Here is a 19,340-nt window from a genome sequence, read left to right on the forward strand (position 1 = left end):
AAATTGGCAGGTAAAAGGCATCCAACTTTACTTCAGCCAGACCGGTTTCGGGACGTCAAGCCCTTCTTCAATGGCGTTATGTTAATTAAGAACAGGTTTGCCTTGCGCACTTTTCATCTCCGAGATCTTGCCCCAGTGGGTGTGGCCATATGATTGGCCTTCTGGTCCTCGTAGTGCAGCGAGGTAAAGTTTTCCTCATGTGAGTCCGTCTCAATTATACATAAAAATAGTCATATTTTTAAAACCCATGTGGGTCGATGCTCAGTCCTGTTCAATAGACCCTGATGTCTTGCTCAGCAGTTCGAGGGAGATTACCCCCCCAGTGCAGACAAGGCCGAATTGGCATCATCCTGGGTCCGCGCGCTGCAGAGGGATTCTTTCGCGACTGGGGCTCAGCCGCTAACATCAAATTCGAAAGGTTACCCTCATATGAAAGAATCCCCAGGGTAAATTAATTTCTCCACCTTTTATTTCGAGCTGCTGCATACAGGAAATTGGCAGGTAAAAGGCATCCAACTTTACTTCAGCCAGACCGGTTTCGGGACGTCAAGCCCTTCTTCAATGGCGTTATGTTAATTAAGAACAGGTTTGCCTCGCGCACTTTTCATCTCCGAGATCTTGCCCCAGTGGGTGTGGCCATATGATTGGCCTTCTGGTCCTCGTAGTGCAGCGAGGTAAAGTTTTCCTCATGTGAGTCCGTCTCAATTATACATAAAAATAGTCATATTTTTAAAACCCATGTGGGTCGATGCTCAGTCCTGTTCAATAGACCCTGATGTCTTGCTCAGCAGTTCGAGGGAGATTACCCCCCCAGTGCAGACAAGGCCGAATTGGCATCATCCTGGGTCCGCGCGCTGCAGAGGGATTCTTTCGCGACTGGGGCTCAGCCGCTAACATCAAATTCGAAAGGTTACCCTCATATGAAAGAATCCCCAGGGTAAATTAATTTCTCCACCTTTTATTTCGAGCTGCTGCATACAGGAAATTGGCAGGTAAAAGGCATCCAACTTTACTTCAGCCAGACCGGTTTCGGGACGTCAAGCCCTTCTTCAATGGCGTTATGTTAATTAAGAACAGGTTTGCCTCGCGCACTTTTCATCTCCGAGATCTTGCCCCAGTGGGTGTGGCCATATGATTGGCCTTCTGGTCCTCGTAGTGCAGCGAGGTAAAGTTTTCCTCATGTGAGTCCGTCTCAATTATACATAAAAATAGTCATATTTTTAAAACCCATGTGGGTCGATGCTCAGTCCTGTTCAATAGACCCTGATGTCTTGCTCAGCAGTTCGAGGGAGATTACCCCCCCAGTGCAGACAAGGCCGAATTGGCATCATCCTGGGTCCGCGCGCTGCAGAGGGATTCTTTCGCGACTGGGGCTCAGCCGCTAACATCAAATTCGAAAGGTTACCCTCATATGAAAGAATCCCCAGGGTAAATTAATTTCTCCACCTTTTATTTCGAGCTGCTGCATACAGGAAATTGGCAGGTAAAAGGCATCCAACTTTACTTCAGCCAGACCGGTTTCGGGACGTCAAGCCCTTCTTCAATGGCGTTATGTTAATACGCCCCAGTCGCGAAAGAATCCCTCTGCAGCGCGCGGACCCAGGATGATGCCAATTCGGCCTTGTCTGCACTGGGGGGGTAATCTCCCTCGAACTGCTGAGCAAGACATCAGGGTCTATTGAACAGGACTGAGCATCGACCCACATGGGTTTTAAAAATATGACTATTTTTATGTATAATTGAGACGGACTCACATGAGGAAAACTTTACCTCGCTGCACTACGAGGACCAGAAGGCCAATCATATGGCCACACCCACTGGGGCAAGATCTCGGAGATGAAAAGTGCGCGAGGCAAACCTGTTCTTAATTAACATAACGCCATTGAAGAAGGGCTTGACGTCCCGAAACCGGTCTGGCTGAAGTAAAGTTGGATGCCTTTTACCTGCCAATTTCCTGTATGCAGCAGCTCGAAATAAAAGGTGGAGAAATTAATTTACCCTGGGGATTCTTTCATATGAGGGTAACCTTTCGAATTTGATGTTAGCGGCTGAGCCCCAGTCGCGAAAGAATCCCTCTGCAGCGCGCGGACCCAGGATGATGCCAATTCGGCCTTGTCTGCACTGGGGGGGTAATCTCCCTCGAACTGCTGAGCAAGACATCAGGGTCTATTGAACAGGACTGAGCATCGACCCACATGGGTTTTAAAAATATGACTATTTTTATGTATAATTGAGACGGACTCACATGAGGAAAACTTTACCTCGCTGCACTACGAGGACCAGAAGGCCAATCATATGGCCACACCCACTGGGGCAAGATCTCGGAGATGAAAAGTGCGCGAGGCAAACCTGTTCTTAATTAACATAACGCCATTGAAGAAGGGCTTGACGTCCCGAAACCGGTCTGGCTGAAGTAAAGTTGGATGCCTTTTACCTGCCAATTTCCTGTATGCAGCAGCTCGAAATAAAAGGTGGAGAAATTAATTTACCCTGGGGATTCTTTCATATGAGGGTAACCTTTCGAATTTGATATATATATATATATATATATATATATATATATATATATATATATATATATATATACAATGTTCCTGTTCCACCACTGCTCGGCAGAAACAAAACCAGGTGCAGACCTCCAAGCCAACTCCGTTTCTGTAGTTTGTAGTGGTTCAGAAAGCAAATACAGGTCCTCAAATGGACAGCAGAGTTCAAGATTTTATTAAATCAAAATCATAGGACTAATGTCCATCCATGACGCGTTTCACTCCTCTTTATTTTATTTATTTTGGAGATTTATAGAGCGCATGGCTGCCCGAGAGCGTCCCAGCGCTAATTGAAATCCACTATCAACTCCAGAGGAGGGGACCGGCGGGAAAGAAGAGATCAGGGGAACAGCCATGTCTACAGGGATTTGCGAAATGAAAGGAGATTAGGTTGGGCCCGAAGGTCTGGTGGAAGAGTATTCCACATCTTGGACGCCTGAAATGAGAACTGTCGACCTCCAAAACGTGTTTTTTTGATCTTAGGTATTTTGGTCAGGTGGGCATTGGTTGAGCGTAGGGTTCTGATTGTCGTGTGAGGGGTCACGAGATCTTTCAGGACCGGGGGGGCTTTTCCATGCAGGATTTTGTGGGTTAGGCACATGGCCTTGAACTGCACCCTTTGTTCAACCGGGAGCCAATGGAGCTCCTTGAGTGCAGGTTTGGCGGAGCAGCGTTTTTTGGTGCCAGTGAGAATTCTGGCGGCCGCATTTTGCACCACCTGCAGCCTGGAGATGACTTTTTTTGCGGAGCCAAGATATAGGGCGTTGCCATAGTCAAGTCTAGACAATATGAGGCCCTGCATGACCAATTTTCTTGACTGGAAAGGTAGGAGTGGGAGAATTTTACGGATGGAACGGAGCAGGCCGAAGCAAATTCCCGCAGTTTTCTTGGCCTGCGTGTTGAGAGTAAGTTTGTCATCCAGCCAAATCCCCAGACTCTTAATATCAGTTTTGGGGATTGGTGGTGGGCCCATACTGGAAGGCCAGAGAGACTCCGGGCGGAAGTGGGACTGGTTGCCTAGGACCATTAGCTCAGTTTTTTCCCCGTTGAGCTTTAAGTGGGAGTCGCTCATCCAGCTGACTATATTCTCTAAGCAGGAATACAGATCAATGGTGGGGGGTTCTGACTGGCTGAGGGAGACGACCAGCTGTGTGTCGTCCGCGTATGTCAAGAGTTTAATGCCATAGGGGACGACTATCTGTTCCAGAGGTGCCATGTATACGTTGAAGAGTGTAGGGCTCAATGAGGAGCCCTGGGGCACTCCGCAACGTATAGGGGTTTCCCTAGAGATACAGTCTCCTTCTGCCACCTTCTCCCTCTTGGGAGCTTGGTCACATATATATATATATCCAGTTTCACCAAGCACAAAAGAATTGCGCCAATGCACTCTAATCCAAGCAAAATTGCCACTTCAATAAACTTCTTGCAGTTCAAGGATTATTTAGTTAATTCATTTCCAGCATGATAAATCGTAGCAATGGAAAAACAACCAGGGTTGTTTTTCCATTGCTTCCAAGAAGTTTATTGAAGTGGTAATTTCGCTTGGATAGGAGTGCATTGGCGCAATTCTTTTGTGCTTGGTGAAATTGACAGGGAAACCTCTAACCCTGTGGTGCACCGTTGTCTTGGCGTCCCGGCAAATTTGGAGGAAGTGAAAATGGATATATATATATCAGTTTGATCAACATTGCTTGCTTCACCGTGATAGTATATTGCAAACAAATGGCCTTTTACATGTCTCCATGATTATTTTGTAGCCAAGTAATTGTAATGTATTTGATGTCACTGCCTTTCTCTCTCACTCCCCCCAATCCTCGCAAAGCGTACCTTACTATTTCCCCTTTCTTTCCCCCACCTCATGGGGTACTTGATATAATACGCTGTCTCAGATTTATTCTGATGCTCAATATGATAAAAAAAGATAGAATGCTTTATTGTGTTGTGTACTTTGAATTAATACCGGCTGGCATTTAATTACGTGTTTTTTGAATTGTATGACTGGGACCACTCCCTTTCTGTACTGCTTCAGTGCAGAGACAGAAAAAATGTCCGCTCCTAGCGGGCGGGAGCATCTTTCTTGCTCCCGCCTGCTGGGAGCAGACATAGTGTTTGCTCCTGCTTGGCAGGAGTTTTCAAATTGCTCTTGTCAAGCGAAAGAAAACACAGGTTTCCTTGCCTGCACTAGTGGAAGCAGAGAAACGAATATGTCTCAGAGGTAGGCACCCCAGGACACAGCATGGGATGGAGGGGGGACGCACTCCCCCTCCTCTTTGTAATTGTGTCCAAGAGATGGGGTCCCCGGTGCAGAAATCCACCAAGGAAGGGGTGCTATGCAGCCCCCTCTCTCCATTCTTATACGGCTGGGCATTGGGGATGGGTTACCCGGGGCCTGAATTGACCTGGGGAAGGAGGCTGTGTGCCCCCCTCTCCACCTGTGTGCATCCACGTGCAGCAGAGGCACAGGGGGCACTGGAGTGTCTCCTTTGTTTCCTCTCCACCATGGTGCTAATGGCGTACGAACCTCCATGACACCACCAGCCGAGAAGATATTCGTAATATGCTTGGCGGGACAGTGGAGGTCCCGCCAAGCATATTGCAGCCTCCTGACCGCTGCAACACCGCCAGGGAATGGCGGTTCCTTGGCTTGCTGTGGCAGGGCTGTGGCGGTCCAAATGCCTAAATCGTAATAGGGCGTACAGGAGACCGCACCCACACAAGTTTGGCGGTCCGTGGACCGCCAGACTGGCAATCAGGCCCTACATGTTCAGATAGTGCTTTTGTTAGCTCACTAAAGGACCAGCATTATAAAATATGTTTTAATTTGCTTAAAATGAACATTGTAGACCACAATGCATGTGGCGGCTATATGGCAGACTTAATATTCAGAAACTGTAGTATCCAGGTTGGTGTTAGTAGACTAAAATATACGGCAAAATAAGCACAACGCTTAATTTGAGCAGGTGGTTGCAGGTGGTACCTACACGTATTTTCCCTCATCAGACTTTCAGCAAGAGCGAGAAATACACACAAAAGGAACATGAGGGGGAAGAGTAAGATGGAAAACAACAATAGGAGAAAGCAGGGATGAGTAGGAACATGAGAGAGTGAGATGAAGAGCGATGTAGTGCCTGGGGATGGAATAAAGAGGCAAGGGGTGGAATCAAGAGTTTGAAGCTTTGGTATTCGTAACCCTGACCTTCAATAGTGCTCTGAGCAAAACTTTGGGCACAGGAACTTACTATATCACAAATTAGGCACTGCATAAGCAACCCTGTTTGTTTGTTTGCCATCCAAAGTACAGTCTTACTGTTTTATTCCTGCCTGACTTTAGTCCTGTGTTCAAAGCACACACAAGGCACTTCTACTCAATGCTTAATTTGTAAAAGAAATAGTGCTGGTGCCCAAAGCTTGGCTCAGAAGCCCACCACTGGGACAATTATATGTTGGTGTGCCAAATATCACGGCTGGTAGCCTTACATCTACCCCATGCCAGATCTGCCCACTACAAGACACTCCCTGCCCCTTTATCTTAGTCTTGCAAGCTTTCTCCTTGTGTGACGGGTTGACCATCATTCCGTGTCTTTCTCTTCTTGTGTCTACCCGATCTGCGTGTTTCACTCTCTAGCATCCAATAAATACTAGATGCAGAAAAATATGTGCCAGGTCCAAAAACGAAGTGCTGGTGGCTGCACGGGAAGCCTTTGCGAAGTCATTAGGGGACACTTACGCCACTCCAGTAAACCCCAGGAATAGGACTCAGGAAGGGGCTAGGCAGGGGCGATACAACACAGCAGGAACAAATATGGACTTTTAAGAAACCAATAAAAAAAATATTAGGAATACTTCGCTGGAGTCCATCAGATAGCAGTTTGCAACAAGAGATGAGACAACTGAAAGCAGGCCTAAAAAAAATAAACTGGACCTTAAAAAGACGAGAAGAAGAATCCCTCTGGGCCAAGCTGCATTTTGATGTAAAAAAATAATGACAGCGCACATTTTTGGTGCACGATAAAAAGGCTCCAACGTCAGCTCTCATCTAACTGAGGAAGTCTGGTCCAAGTTCTTGTTCAAGCACTTCAATCATTTAGCAGAGGCGGGAATTCCACCAGGAGCCTCAGTGGAGTTTCAGCCAGGTACCACTGAACAGAATGCTTAAGTGAGAGCAGACCAAGTAGGAATTAACCAGCAGGCGCACAGCGACTTTCAATCAACTCCGATCACACTTTCAACAAAGCAAATCATGAGGCAGATATCAAAAGGAAGACGAGAGGGGGCCCCTGGTCCAAATGGCAATCCACATGTCTTGTTTAAACAGGAGCCATCTTACTGGTAAGAGAGCTTGGTGCTGGTATTCGAGCAAATCCTAATGGAGGGTAAAATACTGGCCTCTTGGTGGGGAGAGGAGTCTATTATCTCGCCTATCTACAAACATGGCGACAAGTCCAGTGCAAAAAACGACAGATTGGTAGTTCTTATTGACAATGAAGCCAATTACTTTGCCTGGCCTTCTTAAGAGTAGCTGACATCCTGGGCTAAAATTAAATCAATAATCCCTCTAACCAGACTGGATTCTGCAAGTATATGAGCACCATTACTAACATTGTGGCCCTTTTCTTATTAGTTGGCACCACGAAAGAGACCAAGTTACCCCTGTACTTTTGCTTCATTGATTATCGGTCTTCGTTTGATTATATAGATCGGGATAAATTGTGGCGCAAACTGAACAACTAGAATATCCCACCTTCCCTATTAAAACAGCTGGTTTTGTTGCACACAAAGACATGGTAACACTGGGGGCAGGCATGGCATACACTTCTCTATATACATTCCAATCATCAAAGGTCTAAAACAGGAGTGCCTCCTATCCCCCACTTTATTCATTCTTTCTATGACTGAGCTTACACACCAAGGCTGAACTGCTGCAATTCCTATGCTCCAAAGCTGGGAGGGTTGGTGCTCTCAAATCTTCTGTACGCCGATGACTTGGTTCTAATAAGTCGCACTCCGATTGTGCTTTAGAGCTGGTTTGATGTTACTCAAAGTTACTCGGCCAAGAATGGCTAGAATGTAAGTTAGATAAAACTAGAACTCTGGCACTAAATCAAGCAAAAAAAGGTATCTCGCTAACCGATCTCTGGATACAGTAGCAGGCCATAAGTATCTGGGAGTGATAATAGACAGCAACGGATCATTCATTCCCCAGAAAAAAAACCCTGAGGAGGAGAGGCATCGCTCTAGCTCTCACACTAAAAAATCTGAAGAAACAGTGGGTAGCTTCAGCTTTACAACACTACTTTGGGTGATTCAGGCAAAGCTCGTACCAACAACAACCTACGGGAGCGATGCAGGGCAGAGAGCGCTTCCACTATAGTGGAGGGTGCGTATAGAATGATCTTCAGACTCCCCAAGTACACGTCACCAGCACAGATGCGGCTAAAGTCCGGCTTGCAGAAGCAAACACTTGCAAGAAAGGGTGCATACATTAACTGCTGGCATAAGATTAAAAGAACACAACCGAACACATTGAATGCCCACCTCTGGATAGATCTCTTAACCAGAGATAACTCCCCCCACAAGGGTTTACCTCAGTGAGTCATTAAAAAAACTGGGGCCTACAGGGCCTGTGGGAAATGTCCTCAACCCATTCCAGCTTTAAAAACCTGGTAAATTAAAAACACCAAACATTTCTCATTAATGGAGGATAAGGAAACCCTGGCAGCCAGAGCACACGTCTGGGTCATGCTACATAGTTATGTCACAACATCATCGCAAACCTACCTCCCAACAGGGTTCACTAAAGCCGACAGAGACAAGTACTTGCGCTACCACCTCTGCTTATTGCCCTCGCTATTCCATCTACTGCCCTGGAAGTGTCTCCCAGCCAGGACCGACGTTGTGGAACAGGGAGAGAAGATCTGCCACACTGAATATGCTGCAAAGAACGACTGGGCGAGGGAAGAGCGATGCAAAGACCCCTTAAAAATAGGGCTCCAGATTTTATGGTATTTCCTTTTTTAACATTTCCGTCTGTATTTATCCATATTTCTTTTATGCCGATCTTATTGGTATTTATCCATATTTATTTTGTGTTTTGAGAATAAATGGGGCAGTAAAATGGTATATTTCTACTTTTATTTAAATCTTGGACGTGCACTCATACGTGGATGCCTTCACATTTTAGCAAATTAAGAAGCATGTATATCAGAAGACTACACCGCAGGTACATATTAGCGTTCTACTACAAATTATGTTAACATGTACCTGTATTTTAGGGAATTTCATGCATTTTTTTTAACTGTCCATGCTGGCTACCTACTCAGCTTTTGCCTGGATTTCATGAAATACACCATGGAGAGTCTCTCACCAGAAGCATCATTTTCAGTATTTCTCCGCTTTTAAAAATAAATACAGACAGAAACACATTGTTTTCTGTCTGTATTTATCAGGCGGTCATAGTATGCTACGCCCTGGAAGCCTTCAAGCTAAACTTTCGCCTAGTGAGATATCTAAACATGGTAGAAAGCAAACTTGAAGCTAAAATTAACCTTGAGCCCGAGCAGGAGAATAAAGAAGTGCCCGCAAAAAGGGAGCAGCAGTTTCAGGCCACCTCCAATGCTGTGTCGTTTCTGACCTGGAAGGAGGCAGCTGCATAAAATCTCCTGAACGCCCTCAAACACCACAAAGAACTTCAACTGAGAACTAGTTTCTTCCCTCTATGCATTTTATCTCTTTACATATGAAGTTGCTTCCTACTTGATGGCTATGCATACTTTCTCTTGTTCCTTGGCTCATTCTGGCTAATGAACTCAGCCTGCCTGGGAGCCGGCAAGTATTTTAACTTTGCTCATCCGCCAGCATCAATTTATTTGTTTGTATAAAATGCGGCCTCTCGTGTTTTTAACTGATATCTGTGAGAAAGTGCCATCTTTCTTGCATTGGTATGCCCCCACTTTTTTCTGAACTGTTGATGTGCTTTGACTGAGTGTGCCCTGGGCTCCTGCCAACCAGGCACCCAGGGCCTGTGTTCCGTCTCTAAAACTGTTTGAATCTAAAACCCAATTGGCATCTCTGGTCACCTGTCAGCCCCTAGTAAATGGTACCCTAGGTACCCAGGGCATGGTGACCATAGAAGACCGCTAAGGGTTGCAGCACTTATTGTGCCACCCTTAGGGGCCCTGTACCCTGACACCCACACACTGCCTTTGCAGGCTAAGTTTCTAAGTACAGAACTAACCACAGAGTCGACATGGCACCCATCCCTGAGTGCCATGCCCCCAAGACCCACTGCCCTGGCATACCTCAGTCACCCCTCTAGCTGGGTGCCCTATGCCAGTGGTGTGGGCACAGGTGCATGAGCCCTGTGCCCCTACAGTACCTAGGGCCATTCCTGGGCACTGTAAGTGCAGTCATTAAGAGTATATGGTGCTGTTAGATCGACATTACGAACTCCACAGCATCATGATGGCCCCACTGAAGACTAAGAAGTTTGGTATCAAACTTCTCAGCACATTAAAGCCGCACTGATGCCAGTGTGAGATTTAATGTAAAATGCACCAGAGGGCATCTTAGAGATGCCCCCTGAAACCTAACCTACAATCCACGTCTGGACTGAGAGGCTGCCTAGGCTGCCCCACAGCAGACATGTTGCTGGACCCCTGGGTGGAGAGCCCCCTGCTCTCCTTGGCCTGCAACAATGCACATCCTGGGTGAGGTGCTAGGTCTCCTCCCAAAGGATCGGCAGGGGGAAGCTTCAAAGGCCTGCCGCCTCTGTGAGCTTCTTCAGACTATTTGCTGTACCCAGCAACTGGCCCCCACCGGTTCTGACCCCCACTCTGGTGGGAAACTCTACGTCAGGAAGGGTTCTGTGCCAGCCTGTGCCAACCCCACCCCTCAGGTGGGAGAGGCGAGGTGAAGCACGACCCGGGCTCTGGCCATCTTGAAGATGGGGAGCCCTGCCCAATCACAGCTAAGCTCCTGCCCCCCTCCCACAGGAGAGGAGTAGACTAGGGGTGTACCCACCCCAGGAGAGGGACCTAGTGGTCCCTGCCCTTGCCCTACCTGTAACGCCCCTAAATTCAGTATTTAGGGGCACCCTGAACCTTCCTTCCTCAGATCCCGATAAGAAAAGAAGAAAGAAGATCAAGAAGAAGGCCACCCGCCATGCAGCTGCTAACAGGACAACACCAACTGACTTGGCCCCAGCCCTTACCGGCCTGTCAACCCTGGAACCTGCTTAATCCCGGCGACTCCTGCAGACAGCAACCTTGGGACCCCCGGAGGACCTGCCTGCCTTGACCCTCTTAAAGATTGTGACTCCCATAAGCAGAGGCTCCCACTCTGCACCCGCCGAGCCCGGCCCGTACCCGAGTGATCCAAGACCACGAGGACGTCCCCCCGGCGACTGGGACCCGAAGTCCAGTGCCCAAAGACCCTCCTCGACAAACCAGACGACGCCTGCAGCCTCAGAACCAGGGACTCCTCCAACCGCGACCAGCGGAGGGTAAGATTTCCCGATGCACACAGACACCCCTGCACCCGGTGCCCTGCTGCCCCCTGTGCCTCCCTTGGGGGTACCTACCTCTTCTCCAGGATCCCAACTTACCTCTCAAAGTGGTGGTCGCACCTGAAGAATCACCGTCCCAGAGTCTGCAGCCTTTGCTCCCTTTTTACCTTTCCCATTGAATAACATTGAGCGCCCGACGGCTCAAAAGCACCCTGCACCCAGCCGCCCAAGTGCCTCTGGCCGTGCATCCTTTGTCCTATCCTACTTCCCCATTTGCCCTGCGCAAATGACCAGCAGCCCAGCTCCCACAGCCACGTGGCCTGCTAGCCAGCCGCCACCAACCGAAGGCCCCCTGCCTCTAATTGGATAACATTGGGCCTAACTACCTCTTCACCCGGCTGCCCCTTGGCCGCTGAAGGTGTACCAACTGTACCTACCTGACCCTAGGGGACCCCTGAGTCTATGCCCAGAACCTTAACTTCACTGGTCGAGTTCTCACCTGGAAACCGATAACTCACTTTCCTGCATAGGATAACATTGACTGGTTTGACTCAAAAAATCTCCCAAGTGTGAAGTTTTGAAACTCTAAAATATTCCTATAAAATCAGCCGAATTCCCAAGTACTCACTTGTGATCAGGAGAGTAGCCGGTATTTTACCTTTTAGCCCAGTACTGAACTGCAAAAGTAATCCTAGCCGGGTTTACTAGTAACTTGAATTTTCTCCATAGGAATCCATTGCCTGCTTTTCTATGAAATTTCTTCTGTCTACTTTTGAAAACTCGAAATATTCCTTAAGAATTGTACCTACTACTGCAACATAATTACTTACCTGTTTTAAGTCGAGATCCCAGTGCTGGACCTAGGAGCCCAGTACTGGATTACAAAAGTAACGAGAACGTACTTCACCTGTAACCTGAATTTTCTCCCATTGGATAACATTGCTACATTTTCACAGAAAAGTTTTGAAGTGTGAACTTTTGAAATACCTTTATATTCCTTAAAAAGTATTGCAATAACCAAAACGTTTTTATTAAACTGTTTTCAGCTTGCACCCCAAGACTGAATCTAGGATCCAGTCCTGGAAGTACAAAAGTAATCTACAAAGTAATTAATTGAATTCCTGTAGAAAAACCCATTGAGTTCAATGTTAGAGTGTGTTTAGAATTGTGTTGCCTACTGCAACCCCTGTACCTATTGTGTTTACAAAGTTATTACCATTCTGCAAAGTACTTACCTGAGATCACTTAGAATTGAGAAAAGTATATTTTGGTACCTGTGGTTCTAAAAAATAAAACAACTATTGGCCTGGAGTTCAGTCCTCGAGTGTGTGAAACCTTTTGCTGACTGAGTGTGTACAACAAATGCATTACACTGTCCTCTGGTACTGCATTACTGCTCGACCAAGCTACCACTTTTGAGAGTAAGGTCAGCCCTGACATTAATCTCCGTTATACCTCTGGAGTGTGTGGCCTCTATACACACTGTACCTTACTTTGGTCCAGTACATATAGAGCCACTATCTCACAATATCACACTGCATAGTAATGTTGTGTAACTTTGCCAACAAATTCACTTCTGACGGGCACCAGGGACCTGATCTATCGATGCACTTTATCCCTTGATATATGAAGTTGCTCTCGTTCTGATGGTTTTGCACATTTACTCTTGCATCTTAGCATATTTTTGCTAATTAATTTACCCGGCTTGGGAGCTGACAAGTATTTTAATGTTGACTATATGCCAACATGTACTCTATTTGTTTGTACAATTTGAGGCACCTTATTTTTTTAACTATTACATTGCATGGTAATGTTGTTTTAATAAATTTGTGTCCTGTTTGCAATTGTTTTGATTAACCAAGCAATAGTAAATTTATTCACCCACCGGCAACTACCGACTCAAATTAAACAGTGGTTTGACCCATTTATGTCTTCTGCTACGCACTCTGCTCCCTGACACAGACCGTGGTCCGGTGTAAAACTGCACAGATTGGTAGTGTAGACGTTAGATTGACAGGATGTTTTATAGTCCTTGACATGTGAATTGGTCACAAAGGGGTGCTTTTTGCATCTCTGGAAGTAGTGTTCTCAGGTTTTAGCCAGGTATTTGATAACTAAAATGGACTGGAAACAACTGGCGTCTAAGGGCTATTTAACTAGAGTGCAATTTTTACAAGTTCCTTGGGGAAGGGTGAGATGAAACAGGCATGGGTAGAGGGGTATCAAACAATCGGGAAGGATATACAACCAGATAGAGTGTATCGTTTGGGTGTGTGCATTTTAAATTGCTAGCTAAACATCTGCATAAATGTTATTTCATCAAAATGTTGGTGGTGGGTGAAGTGACCTCACACACGCCTCTTACCACTGTTGATCCCACATGGTTCAGCTTTTGTCCCACCCATCTCCCCTCAAGATTGCTTCCTGTTGAAGGTATGGGCAGTGCTTGAAGTGGAAACTAAATACGACTGTAAGACCTTATTTACTTTCTTTCCTTCCTCCGCCTTCTTGACGTTTGTGATTGGGGCAGCAGCGGGTGAGAGATACTGAAGGGCAAGTCAGAAGTGATATCCCTGGCTGTTTATGATTGAGGGCCAAAAAACAACAGAATGGGGTGCACAAACAATCAGGCAGCAAACTTTTACAGGTGCAGTTCATGGCTTAATTATTTTTGTTTCTAGTTTTGCTTTGGCTTATGGGCCATGTAGTTGTGTATTGTATAGTTCATCTTTCCCAACTTCATTATAGGTAGCCAATCTTTTGGCTCAGTAACCCCTGAAGGTGCAATACCTGCTCATCACTGGTCACCAGACGCAGCCTTTTCTACGTCCTTGCTGTTCTCCTGGTTGCCAGCTGGACCCAGGCTCCCCTAATCCAATCACGACACTGTTGTCACATTGACAGCAGCGTCGTGATTGGTCTCAGCACGGTGGTTTGGCACTCAGACGGGGTTTGGAATGCTGTGCGTTTTCTCAACCCAGGCTGTACAAGCCGGTGGAGAACATGCAAAGTGTGCATGACTGTTTGGATGGCCCAAGACAGCCGTCCAAACAGTTGTGTGCACTTTGTGCAGCAGCAACCACTCCTCCTCCCTTTTTCTGTGACAAGCCCAGCTCGCCCCAACATAGCTCGTTCCTTAAAGAAAATGATAATAACTTAACGTTATTAACATTGCGATGTTCTTTTTTCTATTTACCCTTAGTGGGGGGCGATGCTCCTCCGCCTTAGCACAGTAGCCGCCCCTGCGTATAACACTTACATAGAGTGTAGTTTCTAAAACGCATTCCACTCTTTTCAGAGCTCCCGAAATGAATGTAACACAACTAGTCGAAAGTAGTTCGAAGGTTACTTTTTCTTACAGTAGTGCAAGTGCCTTTTCAATAGGAGCCTCTCCTCCCTGTGCAGCCAGCCAAGGCCCCTAAAACGCAACAATGGAAAATCCGAAAAACAGATTTGGTTGTGGTTACTGATGGTCCCCAACATGACACAGGATATCAGACCTGATTTTAGAGAATCGTCAGACTGTATGGTAGTGCATTTTGCAGGTATTCTGACTTACTCCGGTTCTCCTGTCTCTCTTCTTTGGGCTATCTTACATGTGGTAACAATGTATATGCACTGGGTGCCGCACAGGTTGTTGGTGGTAGTAGTGAGTTTGTGGTATTGATAGAGTTGTATTGTGTGGCGTGCACACAAATTTGTCTTGTCTTTTTCGTCTAAATTGTATTACTGTGGTCACAGTTCAGCTGTCCAAATAGCTTCATATACTGCAGTAAGTGCTTCATGCTGTATGGCGGAGATTGTATAGGCTGCGGCGCATGCCCAGGAGCTGCCAGCAGTAGGAAGCGGACGACACAGAGAAACAGGCCGCTTAGAATGTAACAAAACCAGTATTACCGTTCAGGTTCATGCAAGCACAGTAGCGGAATAAAGTTAAAAATACATGCTAAGTGAGTCTTTTTTGGAGTATGCGCATGCTTTACTGGAATACAGTGGTCGAAGTGGGGAAAGAAAAGTAGGGGAACTGTGGGCGGAGAATCAGGGGGCGGGAATAACCGAAGATTGAATCAGTGGGCGGAGTCAGGGGCGTGGCTAGAAATAGCAAAACATACCAAATTTTAGTACGTTTAGCATTTCACTGACCAGTTACAGCTTAGAACGTTATTTAATTAAAACAATGGATAAACATGTTTGAGGTTTAATTCAGGAAAAAGCAAACAGTCATAGGGAATACTGGTTTATGTAAAGCGTGTGAAATATAAGCAGGAACAACATGTTACCTTAATGCTTTTACTCAATGTTCAGAAATCCATGATTATTTTTTGTCTCAAACATTGAGGTCATGAATACAGGGCTCCTCCTGTACACATGTGTTAAGCAGGACTCAGAAGAGAAAGGGACTCTTCAGGAGAATCCAGACTCACGGAAACCCACAAAGGCTCCTTCGTATTCATGTCGCCAGCTAGCTGCTCAATCATAATATAGCAAAAAGAACTACTGAATGCAGAACAATATCATACATTCACCCCAGTACAGAGATCTGGGCCTAAATCCATTGTTTCTTTGCTCACCATGCCATTCCAGTTTGGACCCAGCCATATGCAAATCAGTCTAGATTCTGCGCCCAATGGGAACAGTCCTGCCCCCTCCCTTCTCCTGCCCCCGTCACCGCTCCTGCCCCCGTCACTTCTCCTGCCCCCGTCACTTCTCCTGTCCCCGTCACTTCTCCTGTCCCCGTCACTTCTCCTGTCCCCTTCACTTCTCCTTCTCCCTTCACTTCTCCTTCTCCTGTCCCGTCACTTCTCCTTTTCCTGTCCCGTCACTTCTCCTGGTCCCCTCACTTCTCCTGTCCCTTCACTTCTCCTTTCCCCGTCACTTCTCCTGCCCCGTCACTTCTCCTGCCCCGTCATTTCTTCTGTCCCGTCACTTCTCCTGTCCCGTCACTTCTTCTGTCCCGCCACTTCTCCTGTCCCGTCACTTCTCCTGTCCCGTCACTTCTCCATCTCCTGTCCCGTCACTTCTCCTGTCCCGTCACTTCTCCTTCTCCTGTCCCGTCACTTCTCCTTCTCCTGTCCTGTCACTTCTCCTGCCCCGTCACTTCTCCTGTCCCCGTCACTTCTCCTGTCCCCGTCACTTCTCCTGCCCCGTCACTTCTCCTGTACCTTCCATTCTCCTTTCCCCATCACTTCTCCTGCCCTGTCACTTCTCCTGCCCCGTCACTTCTCCTGCCCCGTCACTTCTCCTGCCCCGTCACTTCTCCTGCCCCGTCACTTCTCCTGCCCCGTCACTTCTCCTGCCCCGTCACTTCTCCTGCCCCGTCACTTCTCCTGCCCCGTCACTTCTCCTGTCCCGTCACTTCTCCTGTCCTGTCACTTCTCCTGTCCCGTCACTTCTCCTGTCCCGTCACTTCTCCTGCCCCGTCACTTCTCCTGCCCCGTCACTTCTCCTGTCCCGTCACTTCTCCTGTCCCGTCACTTCTCCTGTCCCGTCACTTCTCCTGTCCCGTCACTTCTCCTGTCCCGTCACTTCTCCATCTCCTGTCCAGTCACTTCTCCTGTCCCGTCACTTCTCCTGTCCCGTCACTTCTCCTGCCCCGTCACTTCTCCTGCCCCGTCACTTCTCCTGCCCCGTCACTTCTCCTGTCCCGTCACTTCTCCTGTCCCGTCACTTCTCCTGTCCCGTCACTTCTCCATCTCCTGTCCCGTCACTTCTCCTTCTCCTGTCCCGTCACTTCTCCTTCCCCTGTCCCTTTACTTCACTTCTCCTTCTCCTGTCCCGTCACTTCTCCTGTCCCCGTCACTTCTTCGAGTGGAAGATGGGCACATTTACTTATTTTGCTTGGTGTGCATCAGAAGTTTACTGCAAAATGGGGAGCATTCTAATTTTCTGACTACTCCCTTGGTTGGATGGAGCAGTGGAGGCCTCCCTTTTAGGGAGTGCAAAGCACACTCACATCACGTGCTGCTTGCCATTATAAGTGTAGTTCAAAGTTTGGGGCATTTTGATTTTCTGGCTTCTCCTCTGAGCAGAGCCTCACACCTTAAAGGCCACAGGATCGCAGAGGAGGGCTTAAGATCACGTTGTCCTCCAGTTAAACGGGTCTGGTAGTTAAAGGAAAACCCCGTTCTCTTTATCAAGACCTGTATTTCGAACAATCCCCAACAGCACGCCTTTGACAGCCACAAGTGTTTTTACAAGTATACTGTCTATAAAAAATAGCTTGATCGGATGTAATGCTTTTCCTCGCCTCCTCCCGGACCCATCTCGTATATTTGTTGCACAACGAGCCATGGCCTGCACCCAGATACCAGAGACACCTCATGCAGATCTCGCTGGCATATGCTAAAGGCAGGCAGCGGGCGGGCGCATTGTCATTCCAAAGGGGATAATCAGCCTCAATCGGAATGACAATGGGCCTGCCCTCGGTCTGTGCGAGGTCAGGGAGGGGCTGCTGCAGCCTCTGGAGGTCAACAGAGAAGTGCGAGCAGCCCCTGGAAGCTGAAAAATAAATTATCGTTTTTAGTAGGACTATTCTCTCCGTCCCGGGATGCTTATTTCAAATAAAGAAGTAGGGGAACGGGCTGAAATTATTTTTAGAAGTAGGGGCACGCCGTGCCCACCGATCCCCCTCCACTTCTACCGCTGCTGGAATACAATTTACAATTTAGGCGTGGTTTACTTTAAAGGATTAGCGTCTGGTCAACATCCTGTGATTCTGGGCAAATCATTGTATTAAAAATATTAAAGTGCCCTTGTGTAATGTAACTGATGCTAATGTAAAGTGGTCCAATACCTTCAAGTCAAGTTCTATAAATTAATAAATAAATAAATAAAGCCGCATGATGGACATTGTGGATGGAAGGCAGCACATACGCTGGCAATAGAGGAAGAAGGCCAGGAAACAGAGCAACAAGTGGGAGACCTCTGTGAGGGAGGTAATCAGAAACAAGCCTTTGCAATGCAATAGGTCTTGCATTACTGAAACTTTGAGCTATTGGCGTTGCATTATTATTTGCAATGCCGATAGCTCAAAGTTTCAGTAATGGGAGACCTGTTGCATTGCAAATTCTTGTTTAATCTTGATCTTACCTCCAGGATCCCATCACATTCTTGAGCAGGCCAGTGGCCAGTAATAAAGTGCCTAAATGTTTCCCCTCCAGACAACAACATTGATAGACGCTGCATTTGCGCTTGATGGGAAGGGGAGAAGGTGTGCGAGTCAAGAGATGGCCAGAGCTGGTGATGTCAACTGGCAGGGAATCAAACACCGAAAGGCAAGACAGATCTGCAAAATTAACCAACCAGAGAAAAGGAATTTTAAAAAGCAGCCCAACTAACCAACTAAAAGTGGTGGGCATGTCCAAAATCCCTGATAGCCCATATACAGAATGCCTCGCACAGAAGCGCATGCGCTGCCCAGGCATGACCTGAGAGCGCACCTCAATCCCAGCCAGAGCAGCAGTGGAACAACACTAATCAAATACAATCAATCTGTTCTTGGTCTATGTTTCCGCTTAAAGACGAGGAAGTTAAGCTGGCTAGGGATGCTCAATTAGGAGGCTGAAAATATGAGTGACAATGAAGCAAGTGAATGGTAAGCAATGGGCAGGCTCCAAGCCCCTTGTTGTATACAATACCTCTTGCAAGAAGCACACGCACTATCGCAGGCAAGACCCAACAAGGACAAGCTTGGGTACCTCCTTGAACTCAGAACTAATATGGGAGAGTCGTTATTTTGTGATACTTAAATTGCTTTCTGGGGCATGTAAATGCATGTCATTCTGTTAATTTACAGCAGGGCGCCTGTGGTCTGTCTTGCTTATTCACCCTTTCCTGGGCTTTCTTGCTTTCATAGTATTACAGCCCATCAGAAACTGAAACTAATCTATTAGCGTCATTTTAATGGCTAGCAATAGAAAGGTATTTGGCACGGCTTTGTAGGTTTGGCTAGCGGCAGCTTTAGTATTTCACAGATCATTCAGCACCAAAACATACAGAGAGGGGCTTTGTGTCAGGCCTCTGAAACCATCGCTTTATGAAAGTGTCAGTAACATTTTGGATCACACTAGAAGAGTAGTTCAGTTTCAACTTTAGCTATTGGTTATTCGATGTGGTGGTCTGCCTTCGAAGCATAACAGTGATTTCTACTCTAAAGACACCTACTCGTGCTAACTTTACACCGAATTGTTGTTTTTCAGCTGAGCGTGCTGTCAAGCATCTGCCCTGTCAAACTGATGCACTCCTTTACTACCAGCGGTTGAAACTTAGTACTGAATGTTCTCTCTTTACTG

General features: G+C 47.0%; 1 protein-coding gene across 1 annotated transcript in view; it reads left to right on the forward strand.

Annotated features, from left to right (window-relative positions):
• RNF38 (ring finger protein 38) overlaps nucleotides 1-19,340 on the forward strand; it is a 759,966-nt gene that overhangs the window by 351,676 nt on the left and 388,950 nt on the right. The window lies entirely within an intron of this gene.

This window comes from Lissotriton vulgaris, chromosome 3_1 (assembly GCF_964263255.1).
Source record: "Lissotriton vulgaris chromosome 3_1, aLisVul1.2, whole genome shotgun sequence".
NCBI lineage: Eukaryota > Metazoa > Chordata > Amphibia > Caudata > Salamandridae > Lissotriton > Lissotriton vulgaris.